The following is an 8,521-nucleotide window of genomic DNA, read 5'->3' as shown; positions in this document are numbered from 1 at the left end:
TAACACGTAGGTCTGTCTCAGGTGATATCCCTCTGCCAACCATTCTGAGTCCAAAAGAGCAAGAAAAAGCTAAACCATTCCACCAGAAAATATTTGGTGCTTCTCTTTATATACAGTCCTCAAAAAGGAAGTTAAACCACACAATGTTAGCCAGACCAATACATGTTTTATTAATGGATAATCCTTCATTACTTATTCTTTTACATTTTTGTTTAACAGAACAGTCTTTCACCTGTGTTTGCTTCAACCAAACATTCCTTTACAAGTCTGCCTTAGCCTTTCACGTGTGTTTGCTTCAACCAAATATTACTTCATATGTTTAATCCAAAAAAACACCATCCAACACAACTGACTTTGCAAAGATCCTATAATTTTTTCACTTTAGGCAACAGGTGATTTTGTTTTCTTTTTTTTGTTTTTGTTTTTGTTGTTTTGATGATTTTGTTTTTCTGTCAGTGGTGATATTTGCTCAGGCCAGAACAATTTTCTATGGTTGTAATTTATTTAATTTAATTCTTGAAATTCAGAGAATTCTGGGAACGGAATGCACAGTTGAATCAAAAATTTAGATGTCTGACATGGACTATATTGCTTTAGTGTCTCTGACATATTTAAATACTCAAAGAAATATTCTTCTTGGCTAGAATGTAAATATTAATTTGCTATATTATCCACTATCTTTATCTTACTAATGGTAAAATATTAATGTTCACAATATTTTTCATCAAGATTAATTGTGAATACTCTAGGATCACTAAGGGAATTTATATAAAAAGTGCAGCATATTATATCTTCTATTTAAAGAATACAATTGATTGCTTTTGGGAAAGATAGATATTTGTTTGTAAATTCTTCAGTAAATAGGGTCTTGTTCAGAGATTGTCAGTACCATGGTGATATTTGTAACTCTTTCAAGCATATTTCCTTATCATTATGCATTGTAATTTGTAGGCTGTTTTTAAGAGGACAACAATGATTTTTGCTGTAAATCATTAACATGAACACTTCAGTAGCTATTCCTGAATTTCTGAGTGGCTATAATTGGGCTAATGTGATTCAAATGGGCAGTGCTAGAATCTGAAAATTAATGACAGACTGAACTTTCTAAAGAAGAATTAAGAGAATGATTGAGTAGAATAAGTCACAGAAACCTCTTTGTAAAATTTTTACACACAGACATCAGTGTGCTTGTTATACTCTGAAATCGTTATCCTTCAGGGATCATAAGAATGTAAGTATAGGTGCTTCAAACACGCTTTAGATTGTCCCTTTGGAGACACTCACATGAATTTAAAGATAAGCTTAGGTAGATAGATATCAAAAAAGTACCTGAAAATTTATTGGCTCCCAAAACAAATGTCATTGCAGCTACAGATATAAATTAAACTGAAGATAATAAGGCAGATGATGTCACAGACATTGACCTTTATCTCATAGTTGATTGCCTCCCTCTGCCTAATGTTGGATTTTAGAAATTTCAGAATGTAATGAAGTGTACACTGAGCCAAAGTTTTGAAATTGCTAATGATTCAGGTGAGAAGTGTGTACTTGTTGTGGGAAGAAATCCATCTAAGAAGGGAATTCTGGAGTAAGGATTTACATGGAAAAATTGATTCAGAATATGAAAACACATACATTGCAAATTTGAACTTTAGATTGTATGAATATCTTGCACTTTATTGTTTTGCCAAAATCCTTATTCATTACACGTTTGATTTCATTAAGAAATGTAATAAATGTAAGCATTTAAATATCAATTAATAATAATACAATTTGTGTCTTTTATTTGTATATGTTTATTTGCCTCCCAATGGTCGTATGGTCAGATAAAAAAGTGTTCATGGACATAGTATGGGTGTCTATGTCTCTGTGTGTGTGTGTGTTTGTGTGTGTGTGTTCACAGGACAACTTCCTATTTTCTTCTGACAGATTTTATATCCGAATAATATTTTTATAGGGATTTTTTGACATCCTTATTGCTCTGGACCTTTCTGAATATTCTACGCTGAACTGTCTGGGAGATCTATGATTCTTCTATAATTTCAGATCTAGAGCTTGGGTGAAAAATGTGTGTTTCTACAGGCATCATTTTTTCTGACTTGTAGAGGGTCAACTCAGGCCATAACATGTTCAAATCAAGGAATTCACCAACTTAACCATTGTTTTAACCTATAAATATATTAATTTCTAGTCTATATTTATTGAAAATATTAGTTTTTCAATGTAATATCTAAGAATTCAACCCAGAGCCCAAGAAACTGAGTCAAAACGATTACCGACAGTTATAGTCCAACTCACATTATATTTAAAGAGCCTTTATAAAGTCTATCAAAAGAAATAAAATATAAAATTTTCTATTAGCCTTTTCACAATTGTGCATCATGTCATGAAAATAGTATATGACCATGGTATTGTACTATGTTTATTACCTGGACATTCATTCATATCTATATTAGTCCATATAAAACACAACCACTGTTGATCCATGCAGTATTTTTCATAAGTGCTATCATAATATATAAATGATTAAATTTTTTTGTACCTTATTGTTATACATTTCTTTCTTTTTCATTTAAAGTGCCATGGAGAACCATATAATCAGCTGAGGCTCTATCCTCTGGAAGATTATGTGAGGATGTCTAAAGTTATAAGATATAAATAACATAGAATTCTCTGATGGATAAACAATGAAAGTAGAATTATTGATATTAAATTGTATATATGTTCTATTAAACACAATTTATAAAGATAAATATTTTTGTTAAATATGATGACCATTTTCTGTGTGGGAGAAGAATGTTTCATCTTTAATCTCTAATGTAGAAGAATAAAAACCACTTGCTGAAATTTTTATAGCCTGATTAACTAAAGCAAGTAATTTATCAAAGTAACCTTTTGTTTTAATTTTCTGTACATATGCTGTGCACTCATAGGGTGGGAGATTGAGGGGTTTGAGCTTAGCCTTGAACATGAGGTAGATCAGGGGGCTTCCAAATGGTGAGTATTGCCAGCAAAATAGGTGGCATTACAGCACAACATATGAAATCTTAATCATAATAATCTACTTAAACAAATACATGTTTGCAAGGTTGTCATAAAGCAGCAATAGCAATTTTTGAAAGAAAATTACAGTTTCAAGATGGTTATAACATTTTAAAACAAAGATATGGTTATCATTTCCTGGCATAGGCAGAATAAAAATATTTGTTGTTAAAGCTACAAGTGGGGTATAGACCAGTCTTTGAAAAAAGTGGAAATTTAATCATAAACAAGAATAAATTTAGTCTTTACAATAAGATCGTTTTGAAGACTAAATTAGAGATAGACTAATTTGGCATTCCTGGTTTGTTTTGTATGCCCATTTACAATTTTTGATAGAGTGTTGGAATTTTTAAAGGGGAAGGGATAAAAATGTGCAATGCACAAAGGGAGGCATGGCTTATATATAAAATATGACTGTTTGGAAGGATTCAGAGGAACGTATTTTTTAATTGTGGTTTAAAAATTTGAATTATATGCAAGTATTTTGTCCATTAGACAAGGACTTTTCTGTGTGTACAATATTCCATCAATTTGTTAAGAACAAATGGTGATGTGCTTCCTTCCTTCTGAAATTAAGATGCCTTTGTTAGGGTCCATAAATGGTAGAATACTAACCAATAGTGAGGAATGGATAAGCAAAATAGGGCTTTATCAGAAGCATCTGATTTGATATTTCATCTGTAGAGACTGAGAATATTTGCATCAACTACACTGGTTTATATCAGCTTTTACTATTTTTTTTTAAGATTAGGAAGCCTGACTGGAGCTGGCAAGGTGCAGAGCATTTTTGGAGAAAGTAGCTGATTTCTAAGTTGATTTTATCCACTAGATGGAATTTATTCAAGACATAAACTATGGCTAGAAGTTAAACAACTTAAAAACAAAACCCTTATAATTGGGAGTTTTTCACACAAAAATATAGGATAAACAGTTGATTGTCCAAGTATTATTCTGCCATCCAGTTGAACTTTGGTAACTAGATCCAAGTTTTGTGACTTGTTTTATTCCATAAAGTTTATATTACCATATTTTTGAATCTGCATTGAAATCTGTGATGTACCAAAAAACATCTTTGAAGTATATGTAAATTAGCTAGAATATATTCATAGCTTTTAGGCATGGAAACACTATGGTTTAGGTTTAAAGCTAGAACATTCTTTTGATTCTGTCTAGGGGTATGGACAGATAATTTGGGAAGAGATGATTTTAGCATGATGAGAAGCATCTACGAATTTATATTTAAAGACTGCCATGGAAAATTTAACCTACTTAGTGTTTGACTAACCATAAGAGAAGTATTATGACAGTTCTAATCAAAAAGCTTGTCAGAATTCCATTGAAGGATGTTAAAACTCTGAAATATTAAATCTTAGCCTACAGTAATTTGGATTTGTAAAGTTTAAATGCTTTTTTTAGAACTTTATACTTTATAGAAACATTACGTTTTTAGGAGTCCACCTATTTTAACATTACACATGTAATAGAGGTTGTTGGTTAAAAATCCAAGTTACTGTAGGCTTATGGTAGTCTTTAATGGGTTTTCGTATATTAAACCAAAATTGCATCCCTGGATTTATTTCTACTTGACTGTAGTGAATGATGATTTTGATATGTTTGTGGATTTGGTTTGTGGGAAATTTATTAAGTACGTTTACATTAATATTCATAAGCAAGATTGGTCTGAAGTTCTCTTTCGTGGTAGGGTCCTGCTCTTGATTTAACTCTGTTATGTGGTATCTGTCTAGAAATCCATCCGCTTCATGCAGATTCTCGAGTTTCATTGAGTGTATAGGTCTTGTAGTAGGATCTGATGTTTTTTTTTAATTTCCTCCATTTCTATTGTTATGTCTTTGTTTTCATTTCTGATTTTATTAATTTGGATATGACCTCTGGGCCCTTTAGTTAGTTTGGCTAGGGGTTTTTTCTGTCTTGTTGATTTTCTCAAAGGACCAGCTTCTGTTTTTGCTGGTTCTTTGTATTGTTCTCCTTGTTTCTATTTGGTTGATTTCAGCCCTGAATTTGATGATTTGCTGCCTTCTACTCCTCTTGGGTGAGATTGCCTCTTTTTTTTTTTTCTAGAGCTCTTTAGTATAATGTTAAGTTGGTGGCTTAAGATTTCTCCAATGTCTTTACCAATGAACTTACTGCTACAAATTGTCTTCCTAGCACTGCATTCATTGTGTCCTATTGATTTGGGTATGATGTGTGAAAATTTCCATTAAATTCCAAGAAGTCCTTAATTTCTTTCTTTATTTATCCTTTACTAAAATATTTCATAACAGTGATGAACAATCTAAAAAGATTCAAATGCTCAGATGATCTGTCTCTTCTTAAAGTTGTTTTCAGTTATGATGTCTTAATATAACAGCAGAAAAGTAACTAATATGCAAACTGGTACCATTGAGAGGGATGTAGCTGTCCAAATATTTTCTGAAGGAATGTGGGAGTTAGTAACATGGGATTAGAAAAGCAAAAGCATTCTGTAAGTAGATTACTTTTCCCTATTGTATGGTTTTTGATTCTTTGTCAAAAATCTGTAGGTATTTAGGTTATTTCTGGGTGTTAAATTTTATTTCATTGACCAATCTGTCTTGTAATATACCGATACCATGCATTTTTTATTACTATGGCTCTCAAGTACATCTTGAGGTCAAGAATGTTGATTCCTCCAGATGTTTTTCTATTGTAGAGTATTATCTTACTGAGCTACTTTGCATGTAATTTAGGCTATGGAAAAAATGAACTTCTCCAAGCAACTTACTGATACAGGGACAGACAAACATTAGACCAATTTTGGGGGATCTTCTGGAATAGTTGGTGGAAATATAGAAGGCCCTAAAGTGGGTAGGATCTCCATATATAAGCAAACACAGTCAAATAACCTGGACACTTGTGTTTAATGAGAGACTTACCCACCAAACAAAGACCATACACTGGATAGAATGAGTACCCCTGCACATATCCTACAGAGAATTGATGTGATGTAGCAGGGATGGAAGAAACATGTAGTGTTGTTCACCCTTTCAGAGGGGAAGTGGAGAGGATTTGAGGGAAAAGAATGTGAGGGGGCAGGTGGAGCAGGCTGAATTTGGGATATAAAGGAAAGCAGCCTAAAGAAAGGAAGAAAGGATAAAAGAGAGAAAAAGAGTGTGGAGAAAGGAGAGAATATTAGGAGCTTTTGTAAGTTTAGACTATTGAGCATAAGACACATATCTCAATAAAGGAAATTAGGAATATAAAAAAATATTTTTGTGTGATTGGTACAAGGTTTTTGGTTATTTTATACCACACCCTGAAATTTTATATAAGGGAGAATTTAGCAGTCGTAGGTTAACATATTTTTCCCAGAAAATTTGAAGTCAGCATAACATTGACTCTATGGAACCTTAAATACTGCTAACTCTTATTATGTCTAGAGTTAAAAATGGCAGTTAAGCCATAAATATAAAATGTATTGTTTGGAAATAAAAGGTGTATAAGAAAGCTTAGCCATAGAAGCAAATCCTAGGACAAAATATTCTATATTTGTTAAGAAGAATAGTGACCTTGAAAGGGCATATCCTGATATTTAGTTGAACTGGGAAAAATGTTCTCAGGTTAAGACCCTACCAAGTTAAGTTACAGAATATCCAAAAAATAAGCTTGAGGTGTTACATGCATAGAAAATGGCATGGGAAGACTGGTTCCAGCTTGCTAACTTGTGGGCAATCTAGTTAATCTCAGCATACTAAGATAAAGAGGAGGCATACTTTCTCAAGAAGAGAATCCTGATGTTTGGCCAAGTAAGTGGCAAATCTGAGGAAGTGAAGCTTTATGTTTCTTTTCTCTTGAAAAGAATAACTTTGTTTTAATTTCAAGAAGCAACCAGTCTAAGAGGTAGACTACAGACTGTTTCTCAGTCTGTGTCCTGGATACTGCAACTCTACCCTTGGGACCCTGAAGCACTAGATATTGACAATAATGTCATATGGTTGATATGTGTAAAGGTACATCTGTAGCTGGATGTCTTATTTGGCGTTAAATCACATGCATTACCTTTGGGAGCTTGTCAGATGGAGAACAAGTGGACATTGCATCTTTTCATAGAATTTTATAGAGCCACTGGAGACCAGCAGTGCCTATGACAATGCTGGGCTATAAGAATCCATTATATATAGCTATGAAAGTGGAAGATAGATTTCAGTGTAGATCTAGGATATTTGAGTTGTCAGATTGCTGAGATACTGAGAAATCTAAATCACATACAGGGAATAGACCTAATGGTAGAGATAAATTAATGTTATATTCAAACATTGGGTTTGAATATCAGTATAATCCCTTGAATTAAATGTCTCAGATAATAAAAATGGAAATATAGTCTCTAGTGATATTCTTCTTAGTTTCTGTATTGCTTTGATCCAGTATTATTTTTATAATTTTATCATTTTATATTGAAGATATAAACACATATTCTTTACTATACTGTATTGGAAGCATAAAATTAATTTGGATATTAAATCAGATCACAGTTAAGAAATAGCCTTGGGTCTCAAAAGAAAATTAGATGTTGGACTTTTGAACTATTTTGAGACTTCTAATGTTGTGAACAAAGCATCACTTATCTGTTTTTCATGATCCTCTGAAGAACTAGAAAAGGGTTTGTGTTGTTTGTGTGAAAAACACATTCTATATGCTTAGTATTTGGGATACTTGCTTTCTATTTAACTCTGATCTGTAAGGATATTGTGTAATGTTTACATACATATGCCTCTAGGCTGAATGTATTTACTGTGGGTAGGTTGTGGAAATTTATAGCACCATTCCACTTTCATTTTATTTATTTGCTTCCAGTGTGGACATCAATAAAAATACAATATTAGAGAGTATTTGAATACTCATCAAAAATTCTATAGAGAAACATGAGCCTGAAAACTGTTTCTACTTCTTGTATTTATATGCTGCACATATTTTGTGGAGACATTATCTGGTTTTTGATCATGATTGCTGCATTTATTATCTTTACAATATGCAGTACTTTATACACTTCTTCACAGTTCTTTCCCACTGCATTTACCTCTGCTCTCTTCCTGTTCGCATCAAATGGAAATTCAAGTATCTATTAAAGTTTACCTTTCACATAAGTGACTTCTGCAATGATGTTTCTTAACAAATGTATTGAGAATTTAACACATACACTTTGATCACAGTCAAGCTGGTTTCCCAGTTCCCTCAGATCTGCCTCCTCCTTGAAGTTATTTCATTTTAAAATTCATCAAATTTTCTGTTTCACTTAAATGCCCTTATTTTTAGTGTCTGACACTGAATGTGTTCACCATAAGAACTTATTTTCTCAGCTGCTATCAAATACTACTTTTATTTTGATAGTATTTGGAATCTGTGACTATCAGCCCTCTAACCACCCTAGTGCTCAAGTGTATGAATTTAAATTACATAGGTTTCATGTATGCTGGTACATAATATCTTCATAGACTGATTTACC

The sequence above is a fragment of the Rattus rattus genome, chromosome 2 (genome assembly GCF_011064425.1).
Source record: "Rattus rattus isolate New Zealand chromosome 2, Rrattus_CSIRO_v1, whole genome shotgun sequence".
NCBI classification, from domain to species: domain Eukaryota; kingdom Metazoa; phylum Chordata; class Mammalia; order Rodentia; family Muridae; genus Rattus; species Rattus rattus.
The sequence above is the reverse complement of the archived record's forward strand: the minus strand, read 5'-3'. Positions refer to the sequence as shown.